This window comes from Acinonyx jubatus, chromosome C2, assembly GCF_027475565.1.
Source record: "Acinonyx jubatus isolate Ajub_Pintada_27869175 chromosome C2, VMU_Ajub_asm_v1.0, whole genome shotgun sequence".
Classification (NCBI taxonomy): domain Eukaryota; kingdom Metazoa; phylum Chordata; class Mammalia; order Carnivora; family Felidae; genus Acinonyx; species Acinonyx jubatus.
The window spans coordinates 64,903,589-64,916,867 of record NC_069384.1 but is presented as its reverse complement, the minus strand read 5'-3'; the positions used below and the strand labels follow the sequence as shown (position 1 = coordinate 64,916,867).

The 13,279-nt window shown below is 37.5% G+C and overlaps 1 protein-coding gene, 1 long non-coding RNA gene and 1 other non-coding gene across 5 annotated transcripts in view; all 3 read left to right on the top strand.

The window, feature by feature from the left end:
* Positions 1-13,279, top strand: part of GSK3B (glycogen synthase kinase 3 beta) — a 190,544-nt gene that overhangs the window by 31,489 nt on the left and 145,776 nt on the right. The gene's annotated exons all lie outside the window — the stretch shown is intronic.
* On the top strand, positions 6,528-12,048 carry LOC128315191 (uncharacterized). Its single transcript, XR_008297683.1, has 2 exons — positions 6,528-9,187; positions 9,411-12,048. It is a non-coding gene; the product is annotated as an uncharacterized LOC128315191 (long non-coding RNA).
* Positions 11,576-11,682, top strand: LOC113600059 (U6 spliceosomal RNA). Its single transcript, XR_003421027.1, has one exon. It is a non-coding gene; the product is annotated as a U6 spliceosomal RNA (small nuclear RNA).

Genomic DNA, 13,279 nt, shown 5'->3' with positions numbered 1-13,279 from the left:
TCCTTTTCTCTTTAAGTTATAGGAGTATATCTGTAAAACCCAAACCACACTGAAGAAATTAGTATTAGATGACATAAATCTAGCTTTTATGCCAAATTAACGGTCTTTTCCTGTCATCACTACTATCTTTAGTGTATGTTAGCTATTGATATATAACAAACCATTCCAAAACTTGGTTTAAAATAACCACTCATTTTTTATTGTTCATGAATCTTTGGATCAACTGGGTAGTTCTGCAGATTTGGGCTAGGCTTAAGTGATTTTATATGGGTTTGCTTGTATTTCTTGTGGCTTAGCTGGTAGATTGGGTAAGACTAGCTTGGCTAGGGTCGTGGTTGGTAGCTGAGGTAACAGGGTGACTGGGCAATGCATCTCTAGGTACCCAGCACACTGGCTTGGGCTTGTTTCATGGTAGCAGAACATACTTCCAAGAGAGAGGTTATGGAAGCATGCAGGAGTTCCTGAGGGCCATGCTCAAAACTGGCAAACTATCATTTTCACGGTTTTCTATTGGCCAAAGCATGTCATGAGTCCAGTTCAGATTCAAGAGGTGGGAGAAGACTACAAAGTTATGCAAAGGGTGTAAATATAGGGAGGCCTGCAGAATTGGCAGAACTTTTGCAATCAATCTCCCACAAAATTTCTGTAGTGCTTTTTTCGATTACCCAATCATATACTTTTTAAAAAAACTTTTATTAGTGATAAAGCATCTATCCACTCCACTGTGTAGCTGTGCTATATCTACAACAGTTTTTATCTTACTTCTTGTACAGTTACAGCTTCCCCACATAATGCATATGGGTTCCCTAATTAAACAGTTGAGCTGTGTCCCCTTCTAGTTAAGAAAACTGGAAGAGATGCCTAAAATGGTCTTCTGTTTTAATCTGATTAAGTCTTCCTCTTTCCTTGAAGCCTTTTAATCTTGTTTTCTTCTCAGTCTGTTAATTTTTATTTCCCAGTATTCTGTTCTTTGGCTTGCTTACTGGTTTTCTCCCTGTCATTTTTTTTCTTAGTAGAGATGAAATTGTTGTAACAACAACAACAAAAAACCAGAACCACTTCAAAGTCTACAATTCAGTGGCATTTAACATTTGCCATGTGCAAAGCAACACCTTTATCAAGTTCCAAAACATTTTCATTACCTCAAAAGAAAAATCTGTATTCATTAGCAGCCATTTCCCTATTCCCTCCTCCCATAAGCCCCTGGCAACCACCAAGCTGCTTTCTGTCACTGTGGATTTACCTATTCTGGGCAATCGTTTGTTTTTTACCTTGTGTATCTGTTTATGTTCTTTCTACCTAGAGTATCCTAAATCCTATTAGACTTCTTCAGCGTTAGGTCCACTAATTTCTTCCCCCTCACAAAGATTGTATTCTAGAGTTAAATTAGGCTACAGTGACCCTTAGCATTCTGACTTCACTGAGACTGCTATTGTGTCTCTCAGGTTGTTTCTTCTCATTCTTTCCTGCAGGGTGTGGGGATGGGGAGGACCCTCCCCCAGTGTTAATATTTGGTCTTCATCCCTTTGTTCTTAGTCTTCCCACCTTTTTTCCTCCTGATCTTAACTACTTCTGTAATGAACCTAGACCTTTAGACCAGTTCTCTTCAGAATTCCAGACCTGCTGGAATTTCTACCCAGATGTTTCCTATCTACTTTAAACTGAACATGTTAAAATTGAAATAATTTTCTCTCCTCATCCTGTCTTCTTCCTTAAACAAAATGAAATCTCAGTATTGCTCTTCTTACCATTTTCTTTCGTGGTAAATGGGACCATGATCGTCCATAGAGATCCCTGGGTTTGTTCCTAGGAGTCAGAGTTTGTTCCTCCTTATACCTAATTCTCTACCCCTAGTCATTCTTCAGGTCTACCTCACTCTTAAATATCTCAGGAATATCTATTCCTTTCCATTTCTGTAGCCCTTGCTTTAATTTTTTTAATGTTTGTTTATTTTTGAAGGGGAAAGAGACAGAGTGTGAGTGGGGGGGTGGGGTGGGGGGTGGGTCAGAGAGAGAGGGAGACACAGAATCCGAAGCAGGCTCCAGGCTCTGAGCTGTCAGCACAGAGCCTGACCTGGAACTCGAACTCACTACCGGGAGATCATGACCTGAGCCAAAGTCGGACGCTTAACCGCCTAAGCCACCCAGGCGCCCACCCTGTCTGTAGCCCTCACCTTAGTTTAGGATCTTATCACTCTTCTTAGACAAGGGTTCACAAACTATAGCCCACAGGCTAAATATAGCTAGCTGCCAGTTTTTGTAGATCAAGTTTTATTCGGAATACAGCCTTGCTCATTAGTTTAGGTGTTTGTTGTTTATGGCTGCTTTTATGCTACAAAGACAGAGTTGTGTACTTGCAGCAGAGCCCACATGGCCTGCAAAGCCTAAAATATTTACTGTCTATGGGCACCTGGGTGGCTCAGTCAGTTAAACATCCAGCTCTTGATCTCAGCTCAGATCTTGATCTCAGCGTTGTGAGTTCAAGCCCCACACTGGGCTTTGCACTAGGCATGAAGTCTACTTAAAAATTACTGTTTGTCCCTTTATGGAAAAGCTTTGCCTACCCTTGGGCTATACCTGATTTTCTGTCTCTAATATTGTCTACCCTTCTCTCCCACCCCAGTTGAATATCAGAAGTTTGACATACGTCCTCTTGCACAAATCTTTTGCTACTCATTCCTCACAGAATAAAATTTAAGACCCTTTCTTATCATAGCATAAAGCCCCTCCCTATTTGAAGTCTTTGACACTTCTGATTATTCTCTTCTTTGCTTCCTTCATACCTTCTACAACTTTTGCTGTACTTAACATAACTGTTGGGCTGTTTTATCCATTTAAGAGTATTCCCTAGTAGACTTTAAAACCAGCCTTGGAACGGGCCTGGAACCAGGCACTTAATACTCTTCGAGAAGTATTTGTTGGCTGAATGGGTTGATTGCTTTTGTGTTTGTTAGACTCTTCCTAACTAGTCTGTCAAGGTAGGAATTAGGTCTCACTCTACTTTTACATCCTTTGATTATATCTGAGGAAATGTTCGGCCCATAGTAGGTATCTATAGTTGTTAAAATTGGTTTTGAATTATTACCTAGACAGAGTGAAGAGGTACAAAAATTCCTTTTGGGGAGAGTGGGCATTCATCAAAGTGAAACTATCTAGCTAACCCTGTTGAAAAGAACTTGATTGACTTAATTACCAACTTTCCCCCTTGTCACATATAGGCATTTTTTCCCTCTGTACTTGGGAATTTGATTTTAATTGAATACGTTGTGCCATCCATTAGGCATCATATGATCTTTTCTATATAATACATCTATAAGGAATGATTTAGGTAGAATGTGCTAAGAAGTTGAGAGGACAGAGTTATTCTAAAAGTACTGATTTAGTCTGGGTGTAAATGGGAACAGGAATAGATTGTTAACTCTTGCCATTAGCTGTTAGTTAGCTGTATTTTTTCTTTACTGGATTAGTTTGCCTATTTGGTGTGCATAGGTGCCAGTCCTGGTAGGATTCCTAGCCGCAGCAGCAGAAGTAGAAGTAGTAGAAGTAGAAGTAGTAGTAGTAGTAATCACTTGTCTAGTGTTTTTCTGTGTGACAGCTGCTGTTTTAACCACAATATATAAATTAACTCATTTATAATCTATGAGATAGATATTATCCCTATTTTTTAAATGTATTTTTAAATGTTTATTTTTAAGAGAGAGAGAGACAGAGAGCAAGTTGGGGAGGGGCAGAGAGAGGGAGACACAGAATCTGAAGCAGGCTCCAGGCTCTGAGCTGTCAGCACAGATCCCAACTTGGGGCTTGAACTCATGAACCGCTAGATTATGACCTGCGCCAAAGTCAGATACTGAACTGACTGAGCCACCCAGGGGCTCCATTATCCTTATTTTATGGATGAGCAGCCTGAGGCATAGGGAAGTGAAATAAATAAACTTGGCTAAGATAATATAGGTAGTAAGTGGTGGAACCAGGATTTAATCCAAGCTGTCTGGCTCCACACTACACGTTCTTGGTCACTGTGCTGGATTTTCTCTTTACGGATCATGGAATGATTTAAGTGCTCGGTTCTTGCATTCATTGCATTTCTCTCTAAAACAGAAACTCTGACTAGGATTTTGGGTCAGTGGGGAAAGGAGGAAGTACCAAATGGTTAAAGATCGATTTTTTTTTTTTTTTAAGACACATAAACACCACTTTATATTTATCATTAGTTGTGGACTTCTTTTTAGCTCTATTCCATTTTTATCTTTTAAAGGCAAGAGTGTGGTTTTCTTTTGCCTTAACTTATATGAATATAGTATATACGTACTAAATGATCTTCCTAAATGATCTGGCTTATGCAAAGAACTAAGCAGTAGAAGCAGCACATTATAATTGGAAAGTTAAATACATACAGTGAAACATAAAATCATGTATGTGGTTCTAGAAGATATAATTTTGTTTAGCTGTGAGGATATATAGTCCCTTGGCTTGGAATTATATTGTGGTAATCAAGGAAATCATCACTGGAGCTGGGTGGGGTTGGTCTTTTAGATGTTTCTTTTAGCAAACTTAAAAGAACACTTGGAGGTATAACTTACATACAGCAGATGGCATAAAGCCTGAGTGTGCAACTCAATGAATACATTACCCCTCATATCAAATGAAGTATAAAACAGTTTCATCATTGTTCAGAAGGCTGTCTTATGGCCCCTCTCAGTCAATAAATACCCCACCCCTTACTTACCTTGTTTTATTTTATTTTATTTTTAATTTTTTTATGTTTATTTTTGAGAGAGAGAGAGATCGAGAGAGCGAGGGAGCACAAACAGGGGAGGGGCAGAGAGAGAGGGAGACACAGAATCTGAAGCAGGCTCCAGACTCTGAGCTGTCAGCACAGAGCCCGACACGGGGCTCGAACTCAACACACGGTGAGATCATGACCTGAGCCGAAGTCGGACGCTCAACCAACTGAACCACCCAGGCCCCCCTGTTTCATTTTTTTAAATTGCATTTATTGCCACTTGGCATGTATTAGTTTGTCTTTCCTACTAGAGCATAAAGTTTATGAGGACAGGGACTTGGTTTTGTTCACTCTTTGCCCAGCATAGTACCTGACATACAGTAAGTGTTCGACTACTATTAGATTGCTACAAATTGATGAAAAATACAGAATTGTCCACTACATACTGTGTTATGTGGTATACAGGTGCTGGTTCATGCTGAGGATAGATAATAAATTTTAGTTTTCTAGGAAGAGACTTTTGACATTCAGTATGATACTCAGACCAATTTTAAGAGGGAAATTGAGCCATGCTGACATTAGGTGTGCTACTAGTCTTTGCTCATGTGAATGTTAGGAAATATGGAAATTTACTACCAGTGAGATCGATTAGATTGCCGTCTTGAGAGTATCTAATTTCTTACAGTTATCTGAGATTCTTAACTCACACTCTTGATAATCTTTTTGAATACCTCAAAGAGTTGCAAAGGACTAAATGCTGTTCTTCTGAGGAGAGAATTGTGATGGAAAAAGTATTGGTTTATTTGATCAGGTAAGACAGTTTAATTGTAGTTTAAAGGTCTTTTGTAGCACCTTAGTTAAAACAATGAAAATCCTGTGTTTTGATTAGATTTAAGATAATTAAAGGAGTATGTAGTTTAGAAATCATTTCTAGTTACACTTATGTAGAGCAGAAAGTAATTTTGAGCTGAAAGTGACCTTAATATTCTGGTTCATGCTCTTGTCTGTCAAGTTACCCTCTTGTTTTACATTTGAGGAAACTGGGGTACAAAGAAGTTTCGTTGTGTTCAAGCTTAGTACAAAGCAGCAGTCAAACCAGTCTGTTTAACTCAGAAGTTAAAAGACTCTTTTGCATCATGTTGACAGTAGAATCATTTGGGAATTTTTGGAATCCTACATGAGTTAGGGTCCTACTCCCAAAGGTTTTTGTTTTTATTAGATTTGGGATCTGGGCCAGACATGTGTAATGAGATAATAAAAACAAAGTAAAATTAAAACTCAAACCATGCTATCCCCTTAGGTTTTTAATAATGAATTATTTTTCCAAGTGATACATAGTGTAGTGGTTTAGGACCATTGTGCTGTAATGCCTCCTTTCCTCTTCTCCCCTCTGTCTCTCCTTCCCCTCTCCCCTTTCCCTTCTTTGTAACTACTAGATTTTATTTCTTAGAGCAATTTCAGGTTTACAGAAAAAACTGAACAGAAACTACAGAGAATTCTCCTATACTCTCTCCCCCTACCCAGTTTTCCTTACTATTAACATCGTGTATTGTGTGGTAGTATTTGTTAAAATTGATGAACCAGTATTGATAGATTGTTATTAACTAAAGTCCATAGTTTATTATTCGTAACTGCCATTAGGCCCACTCTTTTTGTTGGATAGTTCTGTGGCTTTTGACAAACGCATAATGTTATGTATCCACTATTGCAATAGCATACAGAATAGTTTCACTGCCCAAAAAATCCTCTATGCTTCCCCTATTATTTGTATTCCCCCATCCCTGGCAACCACTAGTCTTTTAAATATCTCTATAGTTTTATCTTTTCTAAAATGTCATGTAGTTGCATCATACAGTATGCAGCTTCTTTGACTTAGCAATAGGCATTTAAGGTTCCTCCATGTGTTTTTGTGCCTTGAGAGCTCATTTCTTTTTATTGCTGAATAATATTCCACTGTATAACTATACCAAGATTTGTTTTTCTTACACTTATTGAAGGATATCTTGAGTCCTTCCATGTTTTGGCAAATCTGAATAAAGCTACTATAAACATTTTTGTGCAGGTTTTTGAGTGGACAGGTTTTCAATTCACATGCATAAATATCCATGAGTGCAATTGTTGGATTGTATGGTTAAGAGTATGTTTGGTTTTGTAGGAAACTGCCAAACTGTCTTTCAAAGTGGCTGTACAATTTTGCATTCCTATCAGCAGTTTGTGAGCGCTCCTCTTGTTCTGCATCCTTTGGTGGTGCCAATGTTTTGGATTTTAGTGTCCTAATAGGTTTGCAGTAATATTTCATTGTTTTAATTTGCAATTCCCTAGTGAGATGTTGAATATCTTTTCATATGCTTATTTACCATCTGTATATCTTCTTTGGTGTCAAGTGTCTGTTCATGACTTTTGCCTATTTTTAATCATGTTATTGTTGAATTTTAAGAGTTCTTTGTGTATTTGGGACACAAGTCCTTTATTAGCTATGTGTTTGACAAATATCTTTCCCCAGTTTGTGGCTTGTCTTTCCATTCTTAATAGTATCTTTTGCAAAGCATTAAATTTTTATTTTTGATGAAGTCCAGCTTATCAGTTTTTCTTTTGTGAGTCGTGATTTTGGTGTTGCACCTAAACAGTCATCACCAAACCCACGGTCACCTAGATTTTCTCCTGTTATCTTTTAGAAGCTCTATAGTTTTGCATTTTACTTTATGTCTATGATCCATTTTGAGTTAATTTTTGTGGAAGGTATAAGCTCAGTTTCTATTCTCTGTCCCTCCCTCTCTCTCTGTTTTTTTTTTGCATGTAGATGTCCAGTTGATGTAACACAATTTTTAGAGAAGATTGCCATGCCGTTTGATGTCCTTTTTCAATGGAGTATGCTCAAATGTGCATACACAAAATTGAGTTCTTATTATTAAAATAAGAAACCTGAGATTATCATCATTGTTTTGACTTACAAAGCTTAAAAATACTGAGAAGTTAGTAGCTAGCATATTAAGTAAGAGCTTGGGCTCTGGAACAAGTCATTTCTTTTATTCAGATTCTGAATATGCCATTTACTAGTTGTGACCTTGGACAAATTATTTAACTGCCCCAACCTCCTCATCTATAAAAAGTGTTTTTATACTAAATAAATTCTGTGTATTGTAAAGCATAAAGCATTTAGTATAGTGCTTTGCCTATATTATAGTTATGGAAACTTAATAATAATAATAATAAAGAGCCTCAAGTATTTTGGATACTTTTAATTCACTAATCTCTGTTGTTCCTTGTGGTGTGTTGTAAGGGAATAATAATATAAACAGGAATAAACAATATACTTGGACCTTTTCTATCATTATTGATGACTTTCTGGCAGAAGCAGATTTACATAAGGGAGCTTAATGAATGACCTTGAATAACCATCATTTAAAGAGTATAAAATGTATGGGGCACCTGAGTGGCTCAGTCGGGTTAAGCGTCCGACTTCCGCTCAGGTCATGATCTCACAGTTCCTGAGTTCGAGCCCCGTGTCGGGCTTTGTGCTGACAGCTCAGAGCCTGGAGCCATCTTCAGATTCTGTGTCTCCTTCTATCTCTCTGGCCCTCCCCTGCTCATGCTCTGTCTCTCTCTGTCTCAAAAATAAATAAAAACATTAAAAAAATTTTTAAGTATAAACTGTAAAAACAAAAACGGTGCTTCATTCTTATATGCTCTGTTTTTTCTAAAAATCAATAAATACCATCAAATCGCTTAAGACTAAAGGTTATAGGTATAAGAAGATGGTGAAAGAAGAGTTGTAGCACTTTATAAAATGTATTTAATTGCTTTGCATATGATGTATTATACACTATCTGCTTCGTTATATATTTAGAATCATTTCTTACTTTAGATTGTGTTTTAGTTCTTTAAGGTAATGTGTCTTCAGTTCTTCAGAATCTGTCACAGAATTTCTGGGCAGAGAAGCATGTGTTTCTTAATTGCTGTGGATAAGCTATTTCTTTAAAAGTGTTCTTTTCTAGTATCTTACTACTTGATTTTTTTTCCCCCCTTAAGAGTAGATGAGGAACCGTTAGCAGTATAATTAAGAAATGCCTGTCTGTTTTTAAAGTTCAGGCTGGGTAAGACAAAGGGATAAACAAGGGTCCTTTAGGGCAACTTCTTGAATAAAAGCTAAGCAGTTCCTTATTTGCTTCAAGTAATTGCTTATGAATTGAATTATGGGTATTTCCACACTTACATATTCAGCATTTCTGTGTATTTAGTATATAAGGTATTGGGGTGATAATTGTTTAATGCACTGATAAGAATTGCTGTCCTGCTGAGTTATCATAAAGTTTGAGTTTTTCAAAGCAAATTTGAGTTTTAGGTTAAATTTATTTCTGTGGTACAGAATTTGTAAATGTGTCTTAACAGTGATTCTAAAATGCTTATTGATGCATGCTATTATTTTGATCTCTGTGTAAACAGTTCTTTCTTTTAAAACTGCTATGTGGCATAGATTTGTTTTTTAATTTTTTTTTTCAACGTTTATTTTTATTTTTGGGACAGAGGGCATGAACGGGGGAGGGGCGGAGAGAGAGGGAGACACAGAATCGGAAACGTGCTCCAGGCTCTGAGCCATCAGCCCAGAGCCCGCCGCGGGGCTCGAACTCACGGACCGCGAGATCGTGACCTGGCTGAAGTCCGGACGCTTAACCGACTGCGCCACCCAGGCGCCCCAGATTTGTTTTTTAAATTAACTCTATTCTCAGTGATTTGGCACCTATATGAGTCATGGTAGCCCTTCTCTTTGATATTTAAATTGGTGATACCCTGAGGATGTTCAAAACAAAACAAAACAACAGAAGCTAGTGACCAGAATTAATTTGACAACATATTCTTAATGAGGATATCTTCTGAATTGCCAGAATAAACTAATAATTTATATTTTCCTGCTATATAGTAAAAAAAAAAAAACAACCAAGACTTTTTTTTTGGGGGGGGGGGGCAAATTGTACCTGATACTGGTTTTAGTCATTGAATCCACCATAGAGCACCAGCAGGCTACATACTATATAAAGTACAGAGACTTTTTAAAGTACATTCCATTTAAGGGGCACCTCGGTGGCTCAGTCAGTTGAGCATCTGAATTCGGCTTGGGTCATGATCTCGTGATTTGTGGGTTCGAGCCCCGCATTGGGTTCTGTGCTGACAGCTCAGAGCCTGGAGCCTACTTTGGGTTCTGTGTCTCCCTCTCTCTGCCCCTCCCCCACCTGCACTCTGTCTCTCTCTCAAAAATAAATAAGTATTTTTTAAAAGTACATTCCATTTATGATAAAGATATTCAACAAATGAGGAATAGGAGGGAACTTTGTCTACCTGATAAAGAGCATCTATGAAAAAACCATGAGTGTACATCACACTTAATGATGAAAGACTGACTACTTTCCCTTAAGATCAGAAGCAAGATAAACAACCTTCAACATTGAGGTTCTTGACAGGGCCTTTGGCAAGAAAAAGAAAAGGCATCCAGATGGGTAAGAAAGAAGTTAAAAGTATCTCTGTTGCAGACGTGTATAGAAAGTTCAAGAAATCCACTATTTAAAAAAAACTTTTTTAATGTTTATGTTTGGGAGGGAGGGAGGGACACAGAGAGAGGGAGACACAGAATCTGAAACAGGCTCCAGGCTCTGAACTGTCAGCACACAGCCTGATGCGGGGCTTGAACTCGGAAACGGGAATGGCGAGATCATGACGTAGGCCAAAGTCAGATGCTTAACCCGCTGAGCCACCCAGGTATTCCCAAGAAACCCACTATTAATTCACTGTTATAGCTGATAAACGAGCTCAGCAAGATAGAGAATCAATGTAAAAAATCAGTTGTATTTTTATACAGTAGAAATGAGCAAATTATTGGAAAACCATTCCATTCATGGTAGCATCAAACGAAATAAAATACTTAACAAAATTAACAATAAATTATTTAATAAATTTAATGAAAGAATGACAAAACTTGTACTATGGAAATTATAAAACATTGTTGAAAGAAATTAAGAAGAACAAAATAAATGGGAAGACATCCCATGTTTATGGACTGGAAGACTTAATATTGTTAAGGTGGCAATATGCCTCTAATTCCCAGATTCAGTATGATCGCTATCACAATTTCAACTGCCTTTTTGCAGAAATTGATAAGCTGATCCTAAAATTCATATGGAAATATAAGGGATCCTGTATTAGTTTTCTAGGGCTGACATAAAGTACCCAAAAGTAGGTGGCTGAAAACAAAAGAGGTTTGTTGTTTCATAGTTCCAGAAGCTAGAAGTCCAAAATCAAGGTGTTGAACAGGTGATGCACTCTCTGACAGCTGTAGGGAAGAATCCTCCCTTGCCTCTTCTAGTTTCTGGTGTTTGCCAATAGTCCTTGGCATTCCTTTGCTTGTGTATGCATGACTCCATTTACCTGGATATCTTTTCCCTGTGTGTGTCTTCACATTGTCTTCCCTTTGTGTGTTGTGTGTTTGTGTCCCAAAGCCCCCTTTTTATAATGAAAGGACACCAGTAATATTGGATTAGAGACACTTGAATAATCTCATTTTAACTTGATTATTTCTATAAAGCCTTTCTTTCCAAAATCACATTCTGAGGTACTCAGGTTTAGAACTTCTATGTAACTGTTTCTAGGGGTTGGTGGTGGGCGGGGGGTGAGGGGGACCCAATTCAACCCATAACAGAACCTGAATAGCTCAAAAAATCTTGACAAAAAAAAAGTTGGAAGACTTTTACTTCCCAATTTCAAGACTTATTACAAAGCTACAATAATCAAGACTGTGTGCAGCTGGCATAAGGATAGACAGATCAATGAAATAGATCTGAGTGTTTAAAAATAAACCCTTACAGTGCTTGTTTCGGCAGCACATATACTAAAATTGGAATGATACACAGAAGATTAGCATGGCCCCTGCGCAAGGATGACACGCAAATTCGTGAAGCTTCCGTATTTTTTTTGTATCGAAACCAATTTGACAACAATTTCATATAAAAAAAAATAAACCCTTAAATTTATGGTCAGTGGTTTTGAAAAGGATACCAGGACAAGTTGGAAAAGAATAGTCTTTTCCACAAACAGTCTGGGACAACTGGATATCCACATGCAAAAGCAATGAAGTTGAGGGTGTCTGGGTGGCTCAGTCAGTTAAGTGTCTGACTCTTGATTTCTGCCCAGGTCACAATGTCATGGTTGATGGGGTTGGGCTCTGCATTGTCATTCTCCCAAGAGAATACCACTTGGGATTCTCTCTCCCTTTCTGCCCCTCTCCTGCTCCTGTTCTGTCTCTCTTAAAATAAACAAACAAACTTACAAAAAAAAAAAGCGGTGAGGTTGAATTCCTACTTTATACTGCATACAAAAATTATCTCAAAACAAATACCTGTGTGCAAGAGCTAAAACTAAAACTCTTAGAAAACAGGAGTAAATCTTTGTGACCTTGGGTTAGACAATGGCTTCTTAGCTATGACATCAAGAACACAAGCAACAAAAGAACAAATAAATTGAACATTATTAAAAAGAAAAACATTTATGCTTCAAAACACCACTAGGAAAGAGAAAAGACAATCTACAGAAAGGGAAAAAATATTTGCAAATCATTTATCTGATAAAGGACTTGTAGCCAGAAAATATAAGTAAATCTTACAACTCAATGAGAAAGACAAGTAACCCAATTAAAAATTGGCACAGGCATTTCTACAAAGAAAATATACGAATGGCCCATAAATACATGAAAAGACATTTAACACCATTAGCCATCAGGAAAATTTAAATCAATACTACAGTGAAATACAACTTCACATCCGCTAGAATGGCTAGAATCAGAAAGTCAATATCAAATGTTTGTGAGGATATGGATAAATTGGAACCCTCATAAACTGGGAATCCCACCTGGGAATGTAAAGTGGTGCAGCTGCTTTGGAGAGCAACCTGTCAGCACCTCACAGTTACAGATAGAGGTATCATATGATCAGGATTCCACTCCTAGATATATACCTGTATGTCCATAGCTTTATTATTTATAATAGCCAGAGAGTAGAAACACCCCGGTGTTCATCAGCTGATGAATGGAGAGACAAATGTGGTATATCCATACAATGGAATATTACTGAGTAATCAAAAGAAATCATGTAAAAAAAAATCAAGACATACTACAACATGGATGAAACTAGAAAACGTTATTCTAAGTGAAAGAAGCCAGTCACTAAAGATGTATGATTCCATTTATATGTTGTGTCCACAATAAGCAAAACTATAGAGCTAGAAAGTAGATTAATGTTTCCCTGGGGCTAGTAGAATGGAAAGGTTGGGGAATGATGGCTGAGGGGTGCAGATTCTTTTTTGAGTAAGGAAAATGTTCTGAAATTGATTGTGATGATAGATGCACAATCCTGTGAATATGATAAAAGTCATTGAATTATACACTTTAAGTGGGTAAGTTATATGTTATGTGAATTATAACAATACAGCTGTTTTAAAACATATTCCAGTTTATATGGTAATTTTGTAAGGCTAGGGACACTTCATTTTAGGGAAACATGAATATTTAAATAAC